We start from the raw sequence: 23594 nt of genomic DNA on the forward strand, positions 1-23594 counted from the left end.
GGATCGGCAGATTATCTGTTTCGAAACAATACTTCGTATTATGCAAAACTGTCCGTCATTCGCGAGATCATACCTTGATATGGCTTCTGTATTTTTTACTGCCCCTCTTTCTCAAACTTTGATTATTATCTTATCTCCGTCTCCTCTCGTCAGAAAATTTCACCCTTTCGACTTACATCCTCGTTTCTTTCTCGTTTCATTTTTTGTATATTCGCCTTGATGACGGTTCTCTGTAACCGATAGGCCTCAACATTTATTATGACCCAATACGGGTAATCAATTTAAATTATGTATAATCACATTGTATTGGCTCTTATCCTAATATTTTCAATGTATAACGCTATTCAGCCCAACATGTTTCAATATTGTTTCTTCCTGTGTGGAAGACCAACTGGAAAGGGTCAAATGGAAATATGAGTTGAATGAAATTCAATAGAAATTTTTCCTTCAAACGTGATATTTTACTTATTAGTAAGTAGAGACAAAATCATCGATATCTATGATTAACTTACAGCATCAAAATAAGCGGTTGTGAGACAGTTAAAATGTATGAGTACACAGTAAAAATAGTAGTAGATACATACGATTCCGCAATAAATCTTTACAATTTGTGCGAGATGATATCCATGAAATCAGTTTGTGGAAGTATACAATATGTTGCCTCTAATCATTGCTTTGATCTCCTTTTTTTGCATGCATTTCAATTATTAGCATGATACTCTCCTCCAAAAACGCACGTTACAACGAGATATAAGGACAATTCGTGTCTAGATCGTTTGAATTCACCTCGCACAGCTGAGATTCTCTTAGGCTCATACTGGATCTTGACCGCCCCATCGCAATATCAGACGATAGAAACAACTTAAAAGAGGTCACCTTTGCCCGCAGTTTCTAGTCTGCGTTGCTAAGGAGGAGCACCGTATGTTCCCTCGGACGTTGCCAAATTTTTTTCGATAAAATACTAATTTTGAGGAGAACTTGCGATTATTTTTCCCCCTATTTTCTAGAGACTTCCGTGCAAAATATAATCGAAATATCTGGAAATTTCGAAGACGAATTTTCATTATTTTTCCTGAAAAATAAAAACTTAGTCCAGGGAAATTAAGCAACGTTTGAATGTTCTTCCGCGAGATGGCAGTAGTGTCGTCTCCGATACGTTTCAGCGCAGTTCACGACGGACGAAATTTAAGATCACGCACGAGCAATAACGGTACGCGAACAGAGATAAAAATTCGAATAAATCCCGCGGATCCTGGAATGTCAGAGCGCCCCGGGGCGAAACCTATGCCCGTAATAACCCACTATATCATCTTAATTATCTTGTACTCGGCCGTGGATCCTCCGTGGCTTTGAAATCCACTGCCGTGCTAAGGAAAAACGCCGTATGAACCTTCAGACGTTGCCAAGTTTCCTTCGATACAAACCTAATTTACTCGGAAAATAGTAAATATATTTTTCCAAAATTTCTAGACAATTTTGTACTCAATTTAATCTAAAATATCTAAAAATTTCAAAGAAAAATCTGCATGAATATCGTCAAAAATACATGGGTTATTAAGAGAAATTCGGCAACCCTCGAATGTTCATACGGCGTTCTTCCCTTAGCACGGCAGTGAAGCTCTTACGTATTCGGTTACGGATATGGACTGGCCGCTTCGCACGTAGCGCGTCGTTCCTTAAGATTCGAATAGATTCTACAAACTAGGGTCTTTCTACGAGCTTGAAACCGCGTATCTTTACGTATTCTGCGTTTCGACTTGGGTGGTTTTTACTCGACGGTGTTGCATGGGAGCCCCCGGCGACAGCTAAGAGCTCGGGTTGCGTCGCATCTTCGGGAATCTGGATTTTATGCAACGCGGCTACACGCGCCCTACGGGTCCGGCGGGGATGCAAATCGTGATAAATCAAAAGAGGCCAAAGGCGTGTCATCTGCGCGGCTCCTATCGGACAGGAATCGATGTCAGGTGATTATTTGAATAGAGTTGTGTTTTAGCGTCGGGCTAAAATGCGCCACTGATATCGTCGGGCCTCTGACGTAAGGGCGTAGCTCTATTTTCACTTGAGCCTTAGAAAGCGTAGAGTCTTACGGAGCACAGGGGTCACGTGGAAATCGAGGTACGCTCTTACGTCAGAAGTGCGACGATATGATCTACGCTTCGTCTGCGACCCAGTGCTGCCATTTTATTTTACTGAAGATGCCGGGGGGTTTCCGGAACTAATTCCGATTTTCAAAAGTTCCGAGAAAAGTTCAATTTTTTTCAAAAATTACGGAGAAAATATTCCGAAAAACGTCCTAATTTAGTTCTGAAGATAGTCAAATTTGCCAAAATGACAATTTGATCAAATAATCGTTCAAGCTGATAAAAATCCCAAATTCCGAGAAAATTCCAAACAAAACAGACACTGACTGGAAATTCCGAAGATTTTGGGAATAGTTCCGATTTTTTGAAAATTTCCGAAATTGGGTTTTAGTTTTGGGAAATTGCAGCACTGCTGTGACCGTCGACGGAAGGCGTGGCTCGAGGTTGGCGGAAGAACGAAGATTTTTAGAGCACAAGGGGTTTGCTCTTTAGTCTTTAGTTGCTGAAAGGAACTCACTATTCCGATTTTTGAATGGGTCACCGACTACTGACTTGGTTCCACCAGGCAGAAATCTGAGAGGGGGTCAACTCCGCAATTGATTCTTTTCATGGAAAAAAGGACAACCAAGCTATATCAGATTTAAAAAAATAATCATGACTTTTGCAGGAAATTTTACTTTTCTGATCAGAAATGAACGAATGAAGTTCCTGTATTCTATTAAACTTAAAAATTTGAATTGAGAACTTTACTTTCACAAGCACACCTTTTACAAAAAATTATTTGGCCAAATCAAATATTTTTTACAACGTGTGAAAATAAAATTGGTGGTTCAACGTACAAAACTGCTGTGCATTTTTTTCTTCTTTTTTTCTTGACGCGTGAATTTTCATAAAACACGAATAATTGCGAGCAGAATTTGCGCAAAATCGCACCAGGAATGAGGAACTGATGCGAAGAACCGCAATTAAATAGAAATCAAACTTAGAGGTTTCAGTCAAGATTGAGCGCAGCAATTTTATTAGCAAAACAAATGAGTGAAAGAGGAAGAGAGGGTGTATTCATGAGAGTGACTCGGAACTAACAGATTGAAATGAAATATAGCTCACAGTCACAGTGTGCATAGCGGTCATAGCGACGGGGAGCAACTGCAGAATACACGATGAGACAAGATAATTGCTCTGGGAAAGAATTCACCAGCGGTATGTATTCATAGTTGCCGCAGATTGCAATAAAGACCTTGTAATCTCTCGCTAGATGTTAATAGATTATTTTTACAAAATCCCATAAGAATTATGGCGAAACATAGGGCAAGTCGTTCATTTTCTCCGAAGTTACAAATTGCGTTGGCATTGCGAGCGGTGTTTTTTGGGTTTTTTTTTTTAGTTATATGTATTTTTAGAAGAATATAAAATTGTTCATGTTTAACATTGCTGATGCGTTTATTAAGATTCATCTCATTTCTCCTCGTAAAATAATTCATAGCTTTTACTCCAGATACTGGATACAAGTATTCGGACTGAGGGGACTTCATGTTTAATGATTCCGGATACTGCTGTCACCTGACTCTTTGACTTCCACACGATTTTCTGATTAATGTAGTTTAAAATGAAAAAAAACCCACACATGGATGAAAAGCTGGTGCAATTTCCTACTCTCTCAGCCCAAAGTCGGGTTTTGTTGGGAAACTTGACAATTTTTTACATGCTCTGAAAGTTGAAAAAATCTTTAGCATTCCAGATACTGGGGTGTTTATCTCAATTGAAAGTGGTCCGTTTCCCTTTCCCACGTCTTTTGCAAACTTTCCATTTCGCATAATGTCAATATTCTTTTTGCATGCTATGGCAAAATACGTTTTTATTTTTAAAAAGAACAGGCATGCAATACCCGTTTTCTAAGAGGTTCCTGTTACGGTGCATGTCAGGGAAGCTCTAGACAAACGTGGAAATCTATGGACGAAGTGCGAAACCACGTATCTCTGTGTGTGACGTTGCAGACTTCCTACAGTACTTCATTCTCTCTTTGGGAATAAACTTCAATTCTTGCAAACTTTTCTTGATTTTTCTTCTCTGCAGCATAATATTCCGTATAATTTTCAAGCTATAGAGTTGGCTTGTTTTCCTTCGAAAAAATTAAATAGAAGCCATAAGTGGATCCGGACACTTTGGAAGGGGGGGCGTAAGAGGGATCTGGGGCTCTCCGTGGACAATTTTCGAAATTTTAATGCATCTAACATGCAATTTGAGTCAATTTCGTATGAATAATTACCAATTGGGCGTATTCTATCAAACGGAACTATGTGCATTAAGACATGAACCCTGAGACCCATAAGGATACGCGCATAACGGGCTCACGTCATAATGCACATAGTTCCGTTGATAGAAATACGTCCAATATAAACGTTCTTCCATCTTCTTCCATACATTCCTTCCTCCTTTCTTTCACGCCATAAAGTTAGCTTGTTTTTCTGTAAAAATATTATATAGGAGCCATAAGTGGATCCAGACTCTTTAAACGGGAGGGAGGTGTACGGAGGGAGAGGGTATGGGGGCTCCTCCGAAAATTTTCGAATTTCAGCATCTAAAAAGCAGTTTCAGTTAATTTTGTTATGAATAATTACTAAATATAAGCCTCTTTCCATATTCTTTCCGTTCCTTCCGTCTCTCTTCCTTCCCTTAATTTTCTTCCTCCTTTTTTCGGGCGCGCACAACCCCCCCCCCCCCCGGATCCATCTAGAAAAGAGCAGAGATTTTGAAACACCACAATTAAGATACGCGGTTACACACTTCGTCGCTCCTTTGACGCAAGGGTGTATCTTAATTTCCACATGAGCTCTGTCCCCCATATGACTATATACTTTCCAGGGTTCATGTGGAAATAGAGATGATGATGCGATGCGCTAATTAGGAGGGCCGCGATCCCCGGGGGCAGCAGAGAGACCGTTGTCGGTCGTAGAGTGCAGCGGCTGCGGTACGGATGCAACTCGGCCGCGATGCACCCGTGGTCCAGCGACTATTTGTTGAGGTTCACAGTCGCGTCTCGGCTACCCGTTGCGCCCGGCGGCATCCGCAGTCGCGTCAATTTAATGAACCGTGAAACCGCCGCCGAGTGCCGCCGAGCAGACCGCCACCAGGTTCACCAACATTGCCAATTGACCAATGGAAGAACATCTATTTACATTAAGAAAAAGCATTGGACGTTTTGAGTTTGGTACACACGGACAAAAAATGCTGATTCAACAATCCAATTGCTAAAAACAGTGAGTGCAATGTTTCGACGCAGATTTTACAACAAAAAAATGCTACTTTAACCACCCCCGTGATTAAATTTGTTTACAATGTGGTTAAAGTAGCATTTTTTTGTTGTAAAATCTGCGTTGAAACATTGCACTCACTGTTTTTAGCAATTGAATTGTTGAATCAGCAATTTTTTTTCCGTGCACTGGAAAAAAAACACATTGGATTTAGAGTCCAGACTCTTAAAAACATTGACAAGAAAAAATGCTCTTGATTCAATCGGATTTAAGCTTAAATCAAGAACCAAGCCTCTTAATTTGAGCAGATTTCCTTTTGATTTAAGCTTAAATACGATTGAATCAAGAGTCCTTTTTCTTGTCAATGTTTTCAAGAGTCTCGACTCTAGATCCAATGTGTTCTTTTTTCCAGTGTATGGGGCTGCGGGGCCCAACAAGGTCCGCTGGTGGACCCCGGGTTAATCTAAATGGACCGAGTTGAACAGAAATGAACCAAGCCACATCAGCTATCGCCAAAGTTAATTGGGCAATCTAATTTTTTACACAAAAACGGTTGTGCGTATTTTCGCGCAAATTTCAGTGTTTTTTCTCCATAGAACGAAGCAAATTTCTTAAAATTGCTAAAGGAATCCGCACAAACGTTCTCTCGTAAAAAATTAAATTGCCCAGTTAAAAGTAGCAATAGCTGATATAGCTTGGTTCCTTTCCGTTAAACGCGGTCCAAATTAAAACCATCGACTCATAATTTCGTGACTAATGCAACCGACTCATTCCGTCGTCATAGCCCAATATCAAATAAGAAATTATTATAAATCAAGACCGTTGCATCAGTTGAGTGGGTCCGAATCGGTAGTCTTAAAAAGACTCAAAATTATTTCCTGTCAAGAGTTGCCATACCGTTTGGACCGAGAGAATGCTGGTAGGAGGTAGTAGAATTGAAACGAGGTGCGAACGAAGAATAAATCTCGTCCGAACCCCGCGGTGGAGGCGTGGGCCGACGTGAAGACTCCACAAATTTCAACGACGAAACCCACGTTCCTCGACGTCACGAATTTCTTCGTCCGCCCATGGGACTCGGTATGGGGAATCCAAAGTGACGTCACTTTGCATTTCCATAGGGACCTTGGGATCAGCTGTTTCAATTCGTGACACTCCGTTTCTTGTATTCATTCTTGCGGTGTTTCGATGGCTGGAGTCGAAAAATGCGTTTACCTCCGATTCTGACATTGTGGTCTTCATTCGCTCGCTCGTGTTTTATGTTATTTTACTTTCTCACTCCCCCGTGGGTACAGGAAGTATTGTCATCGTCCAAGAAAAAAAAATTGAAATTTTATAATTCCTGGGCGTTTTTAGGTGCTTGGAGTCAAAGTAACCATACTTTAAAAAAATGTGTCTGTCCAACCGTCCGGCACTGACCAGACAAGGTTTCAACTAAAATAGAGCGTCACGTGTTACCTCTTCAAAATCTTACGTGGAAAACTATTCGAACAACGGGAAGTTCGAGGTGAACCCCTGAACAAGATAATAAGAAGTATTTTCAGTACAGATCAATTTGGGTCATACACAAATGACGTCATTTTTATTTTTTTCAATTTAACCAATGTTAATATCTTGTTTAGGAGTTGCTTTCCAAACTTCCCATTGTATGATTCATTTTCCTTGTGAAATTTTGAAGAGAAATCCAGTTACATAGTGCTTTCTAAATTAAAGCAGTTTATCCTCTAATGAAATTCAAAAATTATGCTAAACGTTATTAAATACGGATCCGAGGACTTGGTGAGTTCTTGGACTACCGCTCTCTTTTTGTGTCGTAGTATATTGATTTATTTTGCAAGGAAAGTTCCGTACTCTTAAAGGATGCCTGTCGTTCTATATGCGTTGGAGCGCCTTCAATTTCGTAGGATACTGTGCAACACCTCCGTTGCGAAATAGTCGCTTGAGGCGCCGCGCCGTGCCAAGCCGCAGCGCGGCGAGCGGCCTCGCTGTGGCGCCTTCAAACCCAACAGGGATACTTCATGCATTGCGCAATGCGTGAAGTATCCCTGGTAGGTTTGTAGGTGCCAGTGCTCGTTTCGCGTTGGCAGCAGTCAGCACGCCGCTCCGCTCTGTGTTTGGTTTGATATTAAAAGTTGCTAAGTCAGCTTTTTCAACTGATGATTATGAAATGTTTGCACAATCTGCATGGATTATTCTAATTTAAATTGATGAAAAAAAAAAAAATATGTATTTAAGGAAAGGTTCAAAAATTCGCTATTTTCATGCGTAAAAATGGCAACCGTGCGTCGGGTCAAAAGCATGGAGGAGGACCAGAACTTCACTAGGGTGTAGTTTATGAACTAATTTTGCCCTCTGTTTAATTTGCAGACCCCTCCGACTTTATTTTCGGGATCGAAAAAAATTACTGAAAAACAGTAAAAATTCGCTATTTTTGCGGGGATAGATGGCAACTGCGCGTCGGGTTAATTTTGTCCGATTGACCCCAAATTTCATTTTCCGTGTTTTTGAACATGCTATAACCGATTTAGGGGGTGGTTAAGCTATAAATTTCCGAAATTTTATTTTTTGTGGGCCACCCTAGTCCGGCGTCTCCTACGAGGAGATGGAAGATGATCATTTTACCAATTATTTATGTCACACTAAGTATTTACTAAACTATTTTTCAACTTGCAGTAAGTTGTTTTCAAAATGAAGTAAGAATTTCGTAAAGAAAAAATTTAAAAAAATAAAAAAAGTACCTATACACATATAAAGTATATTGTACATCGAATATTTCAAGGATAGAAATAAAACCAAATATTCGCCAATGACAATTTAAAAAGATGATTCAAAAGGAGAAAGTAAACATTTCATTTAAAAATTGAGCAACTTTAACAACACCTCTTTCTCTCTCAATTTCTCCTTTCCACGTTGTTAATATAAGTTTACTTACCGACTAAAATATAACGCTCGGACTAAGTCACCGTCGCCTATATTACGTGTGGGCGTAAACTACCGGACAAAAAAGGTGCACGGACAAAAAATCGTTGACAAAATGTCCTGAAACCATAATTTATGTCAGACTGGGTGTTTGCTAAACTATTTTTTAACTCGCAGTGACTTATAATGACATCATATGATATCGCTGAGCGAAAACTGGGGTAGAAAATGTAAAGGTGTCCGATCGTGTATTCTCAATCCCACTTAATGTAGATATCACATCATCTGCAAAATGCTGCAAGCCGTAGTAATACTCTTGATCAAGCAATAACGTTGATGGACGACCACAACAATCATGCTTGCCACGAGTAATGGAAATGCGTGAATTTCTCATAATTTTCTGCCATGATAGCGAGAAGAGCAGTAAGTGCATGCTGGAATGAACCTCGAGACTCATACAAGCACGTGCTAATCATGGCTCATGCAGAAGTGCACTTATTGCTCCCTTCGCTGCACGGTAGTTTTGTGAGGAAAATCACGAGAATAACTGGAAAAATTGACGGCAATGTCTGCAATATTCTATTTATTAAAATATGGAAGCCAGAGGTGCAGCCATGCGGACTAGCGGCAGGTTCTTCATATCAATGAACATCAAGTTTAACTTGATCCGACAGGGTTGTGACTTCGTAAAACGAAGCACGGTCGATTCTGGAATACGAATGTGGAAAATGTAGAAATACTCGACGATCCAGGAAACTTGCTACGTGCGTAGCGTATTAGTGCTGTGAGCAACTTCCGTCCATTACCTTCCACATTCCAGCTTTTATTGAAATGGCTAGGCTACTTGCGCAAAAGCTGCTTAAATTATTTAGCTCCGACAAGAGTCTCTTGTATATCAACAGAATAAGAATGACGTGAAAAAAGAGCACGGAAAAGAAGTATAATATCAGTCCCTGAATGGTGGTGTGCCATTAAAATATGTAAATCTTGGCAGATTCAACGTGGCTTTACGTCCCGCTTTTATGCGCCTTTATGTTTCCGGGATAATTAAAGTGGAAATAAATAATAAGGGATCATCAGGAATGATAATTTAATCAAATGAAAGTCAACAATTGGTCGTGCAAATTCTTTCAAAGTCAGCACAGAATTATTTCGAATATATGCTCTGGTTCCAAACTAAATGTGGGCCAATTACTAATTTTAAATTGATGTCTAATATTATCCTGATTTTTCGCAGTGATCTTTCAAAAAATCTCGGAATTTTCGCACGGAATAGCGTCAAACAGTTTTTGATTAAAGGTACACATTTTGAGTGGAAATTTAGGAATGGAGTTACGTTCTTTCATCAAAGAACCGACGACATGGACTAAACTTTGCAGATAAGAAGAAAGGGAATACCCTGTTTCAGCGGGATGATCAATGAACGATAGGTCGTTCCTGAAATGAAGCAAAAATGTCGGTCCCTTTTCGCTGCACTTATTCCTTATTATGACTGATCTCCTAATCATTGGCGGATCCAGAAAATTGGCACCATTGTCTTTTCTCCATTTCAATCTTTAGAAATATATCGATCCTTGGAGGGGCCAGGTGCGCCGACAAGAATCGATTATTTAGCGTAGGTTTAAATGAAGGAAATCCGGTGTTGCCAAATTGCTGGATCCGCCTCTGCTCCTGCTCATCTAAACCAAAACATTACTCGCGACGGCCAAGACTTAAAGACCAGCGAAGCGCAGGTCGTGTCAAGGCAGCAGCTTGAAGTGATTCGACGATCGATCGGTATTTCCCCATTTGAAGCTACGGTAAAGAATCGATTATTAAGGTATACCTGATAATCGACCCTTTCCTAAAGTTTAAATTGGGATCAATTGATTCATCGCAAACTGAATGTCTATATATGCGGTTCGTGCGCTAAGCTTGGCAGAAATTCACACCTCTGGGCTACGTGTGGTGATGACGGAGGGGGGGGGGGGGTTGACGTGTGTCGTCCGATCGCGTCCGACTTGAGCAAGGAACGTCCATTATGCCCTTTTTAAAAATCGTCAAGTCGGCGGAATTTTTACGGAGAAAGACATAAATGTAATACCAGAATCTATTGTCGGGATGGAAGAGACAGCGTTGCCAGTATAAATTTGGTTTAAAGATTCGAAAAAGCAATCGATCAATTTTCGGCAGCTCCATCGGAATGAGACAAAATATTGAGCTCGGTTGTATGTAAACCCTTAAATAATGTGTTATTAGTAAATATTAATACCCTTGACTTCTACATCAAATTTCTGTTTAGGTACACTGGAAAAAAAAGAATCTTAAATTTGCCGCCAAGAAATATTCTCTTCTTAAATCAAGAATTTCGCTGGTTAATATAAGCTAACTTTTTGCTTAACCCAAGCATTATTTTTCTTGAATCAAGAAAAAGTCAGCTTAAAGCAAGATAAAGAAAATTCTTGCGGCAAATTCAAGAATTAGCATGCTTGATCCAAGCTACTTTTTGTTTCAGTGTAATCGAAAACAGCAAGGTTCAAAGAAGCTATAATTCGTCGCTTGGCTGACATAAGGGCGTAACTACACTTAGAGATGAGCCAAAGAAGCATTGAGTTATACGGGCTGCAGGGTTCATCGCGTAGTGCAGTTACGTCCTTATGTCAGGAAGGGCGACGAATTTAAATCAATTTTCGGCCAGCTCCATCGGAATGGGACCAGTGGCGAGGCGTGGATGATAGACTATCGATATTTCCCCATTTGAAGCTACTATAAAGAATCGATTATTAAGGTGTTCGTAGCGAACACCTGTCTATCGATCCTTTTAAATAGGTTTAAAAGGCAGATCAATCGATATATCGAAAAGCACGCCACGCCGCACAGTGGATCGAGTCAATTAGAGAGGTTGGACATGAAATTTTCGACTAAAACTGCAAATTTTGATGTTTATTTCGTCACATTTTAAATTTTTATGGGGTGCCTCTTGAAGAAAATTTCACAAGGAAACCAATGGAACTACTTTTAGAACCTCAAAGTTTTGTATAAACGGCGTTATAAGTGTTTAAAGTTTCCAAATTTTGTCTGACCTCTCCTATTGACTCGATCCACTGTGCGCCGCTGAATGGAACAAGCGATGAATATGAAAATATGCTGCGGGCAGTGAATACTATATCTGCCAAAATGTCTATCTACTACTACTAGGCAGAGCATGCCGCTGACAGCGTACATGAAGTGATTAAACTTTTCTGTAATGCTAATTTAGACGACGGACTCGGATAACTGCCCATGATTAATGAGTGCTCGATTTTCAGCGTAGGTAGCCGTCCGCTGAAGTTTGACAAGCTGTTGACTGATGACACCAGATCAGCCGAAATGGGACACGATTCACAGTGATCATGCAGCGCAAATTAGCCTTTGGTGCTTGTTATGGGGGGAGGGGTGAATTTCGAGGAAACTTCCGTTTTTCAACCAAGTAGTAAAATATTAAATTTCTAAAAAAATCGAATCCGACGTCCAAACTATGGTCATCGTAAAAATGTAAACTCGAGGCAATAGAATGACTGAGTGCTACTCAAAATATAGATGAGGACTTATCTGTAACAATAGCGGATGTGAAAAATTACTTTTTCGAAACACATTCAAAAAACTGTTTTGACATCTAGAAAATTTTGAGAAAATACTTGAGATGTGATCTTCGAGATCTGCATGTTTCGAAAAGGTAATTTTTCACACCCGCTCTTGTTACAAATAAGTCCTCATATCCTAAAGTCGCCCTACCTATTTCCTAATCAAATGGAGTACACTGCCGCCTGATATCTAAAATACACGGGGAAGTTATTGAGACTCTAATTATTTAGGAAGTTGCCTTCAAGTTTCGAAATTTTCAGCCGTCAAATCCACCGCATGTGAATAGGTAAATAAGTTCTCCCCTCTGATGTATAATCGTTGCATGTAACGCTTAGATCAAATTATTCGTGTTTTAGGGCTATGCTTGTTGCATCTAGAGTGGGTCGAAGGCGCTCTGCCTTCCAAACCCTACGCTTAGGATCTCACCATTGGTTTATGAATGCAGTTTTTAATAATGATGATGACCAAATATTCTTACTCAAGATGTCTGAAGCATAAGGAACACATTGAAGGAGATTTCATATTTCTTACCAACTGTGTGCAGTTCCATCTTACAATGCTTCGAAGTTGTTCGAGGCTCAAAAAATAAACTGTAATTCTGTTTAGTCTTCAAAAAGAAAATATCCGAAAGTTGAACACCCCTCTAAGCTGCAAGGATGCACAATTTCGATAAGTGTCATCAGCTAAGCTTATGAATGAGCATCGCCACTAAAAGTTATTTTTATTCGTAAGGCTCTTAAAATTTTTGTTCGTCATCGACCATTATTTTAAAAGGATATTTAAAAAAAAATGCATTATTCACGTAACGAATCGACAAATTTCTGCAAACTCGGAGGATATCCTCACTTTACAACCTAAATTCAGAAAAGTTGCTTGCTTCAAAAAAGACGCACCTCGAGATGTGCCCTTCTTCTGACTTGGTCTTTGATGCTGTTGTATGAGGAGACGCACAGTGGATCGAGTAAGTAGGAGAGGTCGGACAAAATTTTGAAACTTCAAAAGTTTAAAACTCTGTTTTTACACAATTTTGAGGTTCTAAAGGTGCCTTCACCGGTTTCCTCGTGACATTTTCTCTAGAAACACCCCTTAGAACTTGAAAAGTGACGAAATAAACATCAAAATTTGCACATTTTTTTTTTTTTTTTTTTTTAGTCAAAAATGTTATGTCCGATCTCTCTGATTGACTCGATTAATTGCGTGAAATTTGAAGGCAAAATCTTCTCCTACTCGGTTGATGAAAGGCTCTACACATCGAAAAAATGACACTTAAGTGTAAAGCTAGCGATATTCTTTTGTTTAAAAAATGTATAAAAAAACCCAACTGTATGTTATGACGCGGTGAGAGGGGGAGCCCTTGTTTCAATTCAATTAATTTGCTCCACACACAGTTATTGCCCTCAACCTTCCAAAAGTAGACTTTTCGATCGGCGGTAAATCATCGGTTTACCTACACGCGCAATAAAAAAGGACAATGAGGCATAACTCTGAAAAATCATAATTGGAACAATGCACGGCGTATTAAATCATAAACATCTCAAAGGAAAAAACTGGAGTGGAGCTCCGTATTTACGAGCACCGGTTGACACTCGTCTGAAGTTAAGACCGCGGTCTGCCCGAGGCTCGCATGTCTCGTCCGGTGGCCAGCGCGCTTGCTTTTTGTACCCATTCATATTCTCTTTCTATATCCTTCGTAGGTTCCAAGTTTCATCGATGGTGAAATGTAGACCGCTTGCCTGAGCGAATGAGTCGTAGGATATGAAAAGCGAAAAAAAAAAAAAAAAACATTTTCACTACGGTATGAGGGGCCGTCTGTAAATTACGAGACGCACTTTTTTGGCATTTTTGACCCCCCCCCCCCCCTTATAACGTTTTTGCGACGTAGTTCCCTATCTTTTTAACACATAAAAATAAAATGGCGTAACTTTCTCCCCGCTCCTCATTCCCCCCTCTCCTTGAGCGTTTCGTAATTTAGGAACCGCCATTTTCCGGAATTATTCCAAATTTCGGAACTTTGTAAAAAATCCCCGGAATTTTCAGCTGTTTTTGAAATTTCCCCAAAATTTGTGTTTTTTTGCTAGTTTGACCATTTATTTGATCAAATTTAGGGACTTTTTGATCAAATTTGATGATCTTCGGAACTAAATCCGGGCGTATTTCGGAATTTTTCTCGGAACTTTGGCAAATCGGAATATGTTTCCGGAAATCGGAATTATTTCGGAATCTTTTGATAAAATAAAATGGCAGCACTGCCCTTAAGCATCTCTGACTCAACGAGGGCAAAATGTTCAGAAGAGCGATTGTTGGTGGATTAGGTGAAAAAGTCGGATTTTTTGTTTCCACGGATAAGTCTCTATTGGCGTGAAATCATTTTTGTGCTAATGGGGATCATAAAGTTGCATTTCACTCGCGTTGCGGTAATTTTGTGCCTTTAAGCACGACTAATGAGTCTTTTTTTCGAGAAAAACTCCAAAACTTCTTCCGGCGTTAAAATCACCTGCATTCGAATCAGCGGCTGGTGAAATTCGGCGTTGAATCCTTTCCACGTTGATTTGGTGCTTTTTCCGCATTCTTCGAATGAAGAACATTTCTTGAACTCACGACTGGCCGTCTGGAATTCCGTTCAAGAACGCGCATTATGTCAAATTGCCGCAATACGGGCATAAAAAGTTAGGTAATTAGTTGTAACAGATGGCTGAATTTAGCCAGACGTAATCGGATCACTGATAAGATGGCTATTCCTCGGACATTAAAGGCGTAATTACTCAATTTTGGGCTTCTTGCTAAGATTCTTGCTTGCAAAATCTTTCATGTAAAATGTTTTCGAATTCTAACTTTTATTTCCTTTTTGATTGTTGCAGGTACGTGTGCTATTCTACATGAAGGAAGTTCATCCATCTCTGCTCGCGGCGTGCGGTTAATTTCGGTCGTAATAGGAATAAAAGGATTTCAAGGTGCGAGTCATTCTTCCTCTTAATCGACTATTACCAAATATTAACTTTTGTACTTGAACTGACAATGGCAAAAAAGGGAAGGCATAAGACGTCGCTGCCAGATAGGACAGGGAAACTTTTACTCAGTCTTTACATAAAAGTCCACACTGAGAAAAAAACTTCGGTCATATGAACCGAACGTACGGTGTTCAATATCGGTCGTATTGTTCGGTTCATGTAACCGCTCTCTCGGTTCTGGGAACCGTATCCTCGGTTCATGCAACTGAGCATTCAACCCGAACAGAACTAACGAAGAAGCTCAATTACATGAACCAAAGATACGGTTTCTAGAACCGAGAGGGCGGTCGCATGAACCGAATAATACGGCCGATATTGAACACATTCGGTTAATATGACCGAACTTTTTTTCTCAGTGCATCGAGAAAACCTGTGTAATATTTCTGATTCACTCAAAGATACGCTCGTATTTATAAATCGATGGTGTAGCTAGGGAAACCAATCGTATCGACTGCGTGCAATTGGACTGCATTTTGCAATTTGGAACTATAAATTCTGGCTCTTTCGGAAAAACACTTATGTGCATAGGGAAACTAATGGCACATACATTGTTTTTAAGCTGGGCTAGAATTATTTATAGTTCCAAATTGCAAAATGTAGTTCAATTCAGTGTTGAAGTAACGTATAAGCATTTTGGGTATATAGTAAGCGTATATACAGTTGTTTCTTAGGAAGCTCGGAAGCTCCTTACCATATGAATGGCCTTATGGTTAAGTCCACCTTAAGGGTTTATGTGTAGGATCACGCACATTACTTACTTGTTCCTTTCTTCTTCAGGGCTGTAGATAGAGTATCCCATCGAAATCTGAATATCCAATTCCTCATTTTCACCTCGACCAAAATCGCTCTACCAATGAGTATTGCCATCGCAAACAGAAATTTCCTTTTTTCCATAAATAGTCAATAATACTGAAATCAGAAGCCTGTCTTTAAGGCAAATATAATGATTTCATACTTATTTAGTGGGATCCAATTGTCAAAGCTCGATTCTGACACACGCGTAACTGACCCTTATCAGGGTCGTAAAATTATCCACCTGCTACCTTCTCTTTTATTTGAACATCCACCGGCGCAGTTTGCGCGTGCCTGGTTGTGATTTGAAGCAATGGTAAATACTATTTTCGCACAAAATTCCCCCAAATATCGAACAATTTGGTGAAAAATGGCAACGCTGCGCATGAGACTGGCTGCGTCTGGATCGGGTAACACGAAAAGTTCCTAGATCACGATATCGGTCAAGATCACGCGTTGAGTCTGCGAGTCGCAAGTTCAATCCCCTTCGAAGTTCACTCGTTTCTCCTCGAGCTCGAGAACCGAGATGGATGTTTTTATGGTGAAAGAAACTATGCGATGCACGGAAAACCTATGTGCATAATTCTTTCTTGCATTGATACTTCCAAATGGAATATATAAATTGGGAATTGGAAACAAACATAATCAGCTCTTCTATTACCCTGCTAAAAATTGGCAGTAGAATGTGTGTTCCAAAATACTGTAGACCTAAAGCCGGCTGTAAGATTTCCAATAGCCTTTGTAGCCGGCTATACAATTTCTTATAGCCTTTCATAGCCGATGGCGATTAAGGGCAGAGAGCGCGGAACGCGCATTGGCGCCTACAAACCTAACAGGGATACTTCACGCATTGCGCAATGCCTGAAGTATCCCTGTTAGGTTTGTAGGCGCCAGTGCGTCGCCGCTCCGTTTGTGTTAGGCTCTAATATTTAGTCTCGCGGAGTCAGCGGTTTTCAACTCATGATTTTGAAATGTTTGCACACTCTGTAAGGATTATTCTCATTTTAATTGATGAAAAAAAATATGTTTTAAAGGAAAATATAATGTGTGTTCTGTAAATATTAAGGTAGTTTCGTATCAAACTTAATGATTTCGAAACGAATTTCTACACGATTTCCTATAGCTTTTTATAGCCAATGGCGATAAAGTGTAAAGCCCTGCGATAGGAACTACAACCTGACTGTATACTTTTTTATAACTTCGTATAGCCCGGCTATACGATTTGCCCCGCTTTCTACAGCCAGCTATACATATGATTTTCAATAGCCTTCTTTAGTCGGCTATAAGAAATCCTGTGGTATTTTGAAACGCAGCTCCTATCGCCAATTTTTACCAGGGTAGTTTTGATCTGTTCATTTAGCAAAAATTCAGTTTGCTGAAAAATTACGAGTATGCATGTGATTTTTCTGATTTGAGATTTCGTAGAAAAATAGATTTAAAAGTGAGGTGACAAATGAACTGTTTTGATTTCGATCGTTTTGCCGATTTTTTTTTTTTTTTTTAAATAGCACAATTGCATGACGATATATTAGAGGACAGCGATGGAGAACTTGTAGTTGTCTGAAATTTTGTAAAGTTAATGTTTGAGAAGAAAGCTACGGAGCGAACTGACACAAGAATATCGACGGTGTAAGGCGGCAATCACATAACTCGGTTTGCGACGTCACAGAATTCCTGTCATACTTTATTTTTCAAACGATAAACTATACTCAACGGCAGCTCTTTAAAACTGCCCTGATTTTTCTTCTCTGTGTGAAGAAAACTCTGCAAAAACTTCAAGAAATGATGTCGGTTTTTTCTCTTTTGAAAAAATAACATAGAAGAGGAGATTTTCAGACACCACAAACGAGTTATGTGATTGCCGACTCACACCGTCGATATTCTCTGTTTCACGTATTTCTATCAAACGAAACTATGTGCCTTATGACATGAGCCCTGTTATGCAAAACACCAAAAACCCCAGATTCGTAATGAAATACCATAAAATAACGTCCCGACGCAGAATTTTTAGTTAGGGTCAGTTTCTCATTCTTTTCATCGGAACTATATCTAACATCGATAAATCGATGGGTTACGTATCGCAAAAATGGCGGTGCGACTAAATCAGCGAATTGCGACATATCTTGGGTGCCCATTAGTCGAATTTAATCGATGAAAATGAGCGACGTGCTATGTTTGGCTGGCGAGGCGACGATATGACGAATAAAACGGATGATGGATGATGGATGTGGACGGACGATTATGCGGGTCGAAGGGATTTTTAACAAGCGATCGGTGCCTTATCGGCTATCGGTGATTCGATCGACACGCAATAAATCCGTCATCGAGGCGACCGCCCAGCCGCGGAACCCGCACGCGTGCGTCGCGCCTTGAATCCGAATCGAGAATCCACGTCGACGTCAAAGAATCGACGCCGAACAATAAAAGTGGATACTACACCACGCTCCGGAGCATGAGTGCGATTTGAGTCAATTTCGTTATGAATAATTACCAACTATAAGCGTCCTTCTATCATCTTCCCTCCTTTACCCCCTTCTTTCTTCCTTTCCATTTTCTTCCTCCTTTTTTCGGGCGCACCCCCCCCCCCCCCCTTGATCCGCTTAGGAAGGAGCAGAGATTTTGAAACACCACAATTAAGATACGTGGCTACACACTTCGTCGCTCCTTTGACGTAAGGGCGTACCTCAATTTCCGCGTGAGCTCTATCCCCCATATGACTATATGCTTTCCAGGGTTCATGTGGAAATAGAGATGATGATTTGATGCGCTAATTAGGAGGGCCGCGAACGCCGAGCCTAGGGCAGCAGAGTCTGAGCCCGTTGTCGGTCGTAGAGTGCAGCGGCTGCGGCACGGATGCAACTCGGCCGCGATGCACCCGTGGTCCAGCGACTATTTGTTGAGGTTCACAGTCGCGTCTCGGCTACCCGTTGCGCCCGGCGGCAGGCGCAGTCGCGTCAATTTAATGAACCGTGAAACCGCCGCCGAGTGCCGCCGAGCAGACCGCCACCAGGTTCACCAACATTGCCAATTGACCAATGGAAGAACATCTATTTACATTAAGGAAAAGCATTGGACGTTTTGAGTTTAGTACACACGGAAAAAAAAATGCTGATTCAACAATTCAATTGCTAAAAACAGTGAGTGCAATGTTTTGACGCAGATTTTACAACAAAAAAATGCTACTTTAACCACCCCCGTGGTTAAATTAGTTTACAATGTGGTTAAAGTAGCATTTTTTTGTTGTAAAATCTGCGTTGAAACGTTGCACTCACTGTTTTTAGCAATTGAATTGTTGAATCAGCAATTTTTTTTTCCGTGCACTGGAAAAAAAACACATTGGATTTAGAGTCCAGACTCTTAAAAACATTGACAAGAAAAAATGCTCTTGATTCAATCGGATTTAAGCTTAAATCAAGAACCAAGCCTCTTAATTTGAGCGGATTTCCTTTTGATTTAAGCTTAAATACGATTGAATCAAGAGTCCTTTTTCTTGTCAATGTTTTCAAGAGTCTCGACTGTAGATCCAATGTGTTCTTTTTTCCAGTGTATGGGCTGCGGGGCCCAACAAGGTCCGCTGGTGGACCCCGGGTTCATCTAAATGGACCGAATTGAACAGAAATGAACCAAGCCACATCAGCTATCGCCAAAGTTAATTGGGCAATCTAATTTTTTACACAAAAACGGTTGTGCGTATTTTCGCGCAAATTTCAGTGTTTTTTCTCCATAGAACGAAGCAAATTTCTTAAAATTGCTAAAGGAATCCGCACAAACGTTCTCTCGTAAAAAATTAAATTGCCCAGTTAAAAGTAGCAATAGCTGATATAGCTTGGTTCCTTTCCGTTAAACGCGGTCCAAATTAAAACCATCGACTCATAATTTCGTGACTAATGCAACCGACTCATTCCTTGGTCATAGCCCAATATTAAATAAGAAATTATTATAAATCAAGATTGTTGCATCAGTTGAGTGGGTCCGAATCGGTAGTCTTAAAAAGACTCAAAATTATTTCCTGTCAAGAGTTGCCATGCCGTTTGGACCGAGAGAATGCTGGTAGGAGGTAGTAGAATTGAAACGAGGTGCGAACGAAGAATAAATCTCGTCCGAACCCCGCGATGGAGGCGTGGGCCGACGCGACGTGAAGACTCCACAAATTTCAACGACGAAACCCACGTTCCTCGACGTCACGAATTTCTTCGTCCGCCCATGGGACTCGGTATGGGGAATCCAAAGTGACGTCACTTTGCATTTCCATAGGGACCTTGGGATCAGCTGTTTCAGTTCGTGATACACCGTTTTTTGTATTTATCCTTGCAGTGATTCGACGGCTGGAGTCGAAGAATGCGTACATTCGATATTGACGTTGCAGCGCTTATTCGCTGTTTTTGTGTTTTACTGCATTTTCTTTTCTTGTCTTTTTTTAGCGGAAAGTAGTCAAATCTCTCTTGAGGTGATTCGATGGACGATTTATTTTGTGTCAGAACGACATGCGATATACCGCATCGATTACTTCCATTTTTTCAGCTACTTGTTATTTCTCTCGAGTTTTGAGATCGCAATTCTGTTGTCAGGAGACTGAAGAATTCTTTGACCAATTTTTTTAAACAAATCCAACGCAATAAAGGCGTCGTTTTTTGGAGATAAAATATCGCATTCGATACTGATATCGAAACTGCATTCGATGCGATAATTTTCCTCTGAAAAAACCCTGCTCTTATTACGTTGAATTTTTGTGGCTTTAGTCCATGAATTCTTTAGCATCATGACAACAGAAGTGCCAGCTCAAAATTCGGAAAAATGACATGTAGCCCAAATTATGGAACGAATTGATGCGATATAACGCACGCAACTCTGACACATAAAATGGCAACCGTCGAATCACTTTAAGACCTCCTGTGAATTTTTTGTGTATTAAAGAAATATTCGCAGAGAATTTTAAATGAATATTTTGGTTGTATTTCCTCTGGAAAAATAAAGCATAATCGGAGACGTGTTGGACATTTCTGCCCAGCATCATAACTGAGCTGAGGAGGATGGAAGTTGATCATTTGGGCCGCGTTTAGCAGAAAGGGACCAAGCCGCATCAGCTATTGCCAAATTTAACTGGGTAATGGTATTTTGTTGCAAGAGAACGTTTGTGCGGGATCCTTTGAGAAATCTAAGGAAGTTGCTCCGCACTAGGCAGAAAATTCACCGCAATTTGCACAAAAATTCGCAAAACTGTTTTCATGTAAAAAAATAAATTGCCTAATTTTTGGCAATCGCTGATGTGGCTTGGTTCGTTTCTGCTTAACGCAGTCAATTGTACCAATAATTTAGGTTAAAGGACATTTCGTCAACGATTTTTTGTCCGCGTACCTGTTTTTTCCAGTAATTTACGTCCACGCGTTTTTTCGGCACGGGAGTTTTGGTCCACGTGCCACTTGAGACCCAAAGTTAATTGGCCCACATGTAAATACCAACCACAATTGCTCACGACGTTTTTGGATGAAAATGTATAATGTCTTGGAAGATTGAGGGTTTGCTTGTTTTTTTTTGTTTTGTCTGTTTGGTCCAGCGGAGAATAATATATAGTTGAGAGTTTTGGTAAAAATGGGGGAGCGTCAATTCCATGAGACAAAATTCACTAAAACTCTCTACACCTCACTAGTGTAACAGGACTTAATTATCTTTCAAGATTTTCCCACCCTGTTATACCTGAACCGGCTAAACCTCTATACATATTTGCCTCAGCTAAAGGCTCTTTGGGTTTCCAGTGTACGATAAGTATCTTGATTTATTTTGCGAGGAAAGATCTGTACTTTTAAAGGATGCCTGTCATTCTTAATACGTTCAATTTCGTATAATACTGTGCAACACCGCTGTTGTGAAATAGTTGCTTCAGGCGCCGCCGCACGGCGGGCGGGCGGGCAGCGCGAAACGCGAAACGCGCATTGGCGCCTACAAACCTAAGTGGATACTTCAAGCATTGTGCAATGCGTGAAGTATCCACTTAGGTTTGTAGGCGCCAGTGAGCCTCTCGCGCTGGCAGCACGCCGGCCGCTCCGCTCTGTTAGGCTTTAATATTTATACTCGCATAGTCAGCGTTTTTTAACTCATGATTTTGAAATGTTTGCACACTCTGCATTGATTATTCTCATTTAAATTGATGGGGAAAAATATGTATCAATTTATCAAAGGAGAATAATAATATAATGTGTGTTTTTTAAATATTGGTGGTTTCGCGTCAAATTTAATGATTTTCAAAGCATTTTAAATTTTTCTTTTACATTCTATGCTTTTATTGTGCTGCAGCGAGGTATATACGCGCAACCAAACGCTCAAAATTTGACGTATTTTACTCTAAAAGATCGATGTACAAATGGGTTAAAACTAAAGATTGCGTGCTTCTTGGTTTTTTCCCCTCTTTTATTCATTTTTGCAGTTTCTGTCGGCACAACTGCGGCTCATTGAGATTAATGTCGCTTGGAAAAGGTTTTACAAATATTTGCCACGTTTTAAAAATATAAATGTTTTCAAAATGAAGTAATAATTTCGTAAAGAAAAAATTAAAAAAATAAAAAAGTACCTATACACATATAAGGTATATTGTACATCGAATATTTCAAGGATAGAAATAAAACCAAATATTCGCCAATGACAATTTAAAAAGATGATTCAAAAGGAGAAAGTAAACATTTCATTCAGAAAATGAGCAACCATAACAACACCTCTTTCTCTCTCAATTTCTCCTTTCCATATTTTCAATATAAGTTTACTTACCGACTAAAATATAACGCTTGGACCAAGTCACCGTCGCTTATTTTACGTGTGGGCGTAAACTACTGGACAAAAAAGGTGCACGGACAAAAAATCGTTGACAAAATGTCCTGAAACCATAATTTATGTCAGACTGGGTGTTTGCTAAACTATTTTTTAACTCGCAGTGACTTATAATGACATCATATGATATCGCTGAGCGAAAACTGGGGTAGAAAATGTAAAGGTGTCCGATCGTGTATTCTCAATCCCACTTAATGTAGATATCACATCATCTGCAAAATGCTGCAAGCCGTAGTAATACTCTTGATCAAGCAATAACGTTGATGAACGACCACAACAAGCATGCTTGCCACGAGTAATGGAAATGCGTGAATTTCTCATAATTTTCTGCCGTGATAGCGAAAAGAGCAGTAAGTGCATAGTGAGATGAGCCTCGAGACACATAAAAGCACGTGTTAATCATGGCTCATGCAGAAGTCCACTTATTGCTCCCTTCGCTGCACGGTAGTTCTGTGAGAAAAATCACGAGAATAACAGGAAAAATTGACGGCAATGTCTGCAATATTCTATTTATTAAAATATGGGAGCCAGTGGTGCAGTCATGCGGACTAGCGGCAGGTTCTTCATATCAATGAACATCACGTCTAACTTGATCCGACAGGGTTGTGACTTCGCAAAACGAAGAAGGATCGATTATGGAATACGAATGTGGAAAATGTAGAAATACTCGACGATCCAGGAAACTTGCTACGTGCGTAGCGTATTAGTGCTGTGAGCAACTTCCGTCCATTACCCTCCACATTCCAGCTTTTATTGAAACGGCTAGGCTACTTGTGCAAAAGCTGCTTAAATTATTTAGCTCCGACAAGAGTCTCTTGTTTATCAACAGAATAAGAATGACGTGAAAAAAGAGCACGGAAAAGAAGTATAATATCAGTCCCTGCATGGTGGTGTGCCATTAAAATATGCAAATCCTGGCAGATTCAACGTGGCTCTACGTCCCGCCTATATGCGCCTGTATGTTTCCGGGATAATTAAAGTGGAAATAAATAATAAGGGATCATCAGGAATGATAATTTAATCAAATGAAAGTCAACAATTGGTCGTGCAAATTCTTTCAAAGTCAGCACAGAATTATTTCGAATATATGCTCTGGTTCCAAACTAAATGTGGGCCAATTACTA

General features: G+C 40.1%; 1 protein-coding gene across 1 annotated transcript in view; it reads left to right on the forward strand.

Moving 5' to 3' along the window:
- LOC109037115 (peroxidase) overlaps window positions 1–23594 on the forward strand; it is a 205504-nt gene that overhangs the window by 75374 nt on the left and 106536 nt on the right. The gene's annotated exons all lie outside the window — the stretch shown is intronic.

The sequence above is a fragment of the Bemisia tabaci genome, chromosome 8 (assembly GCF_918797505.1).
Source record: "Bemisia tabaci chromosome 8, PGI_BMITA_v3".
Classification (NCBI taxonomy): Eukaryota; Metazoa; Arthropoda; class Insecta; order Hemiptera; family Aleyrodidae; genus Bemisia; species Bemisia tabaci.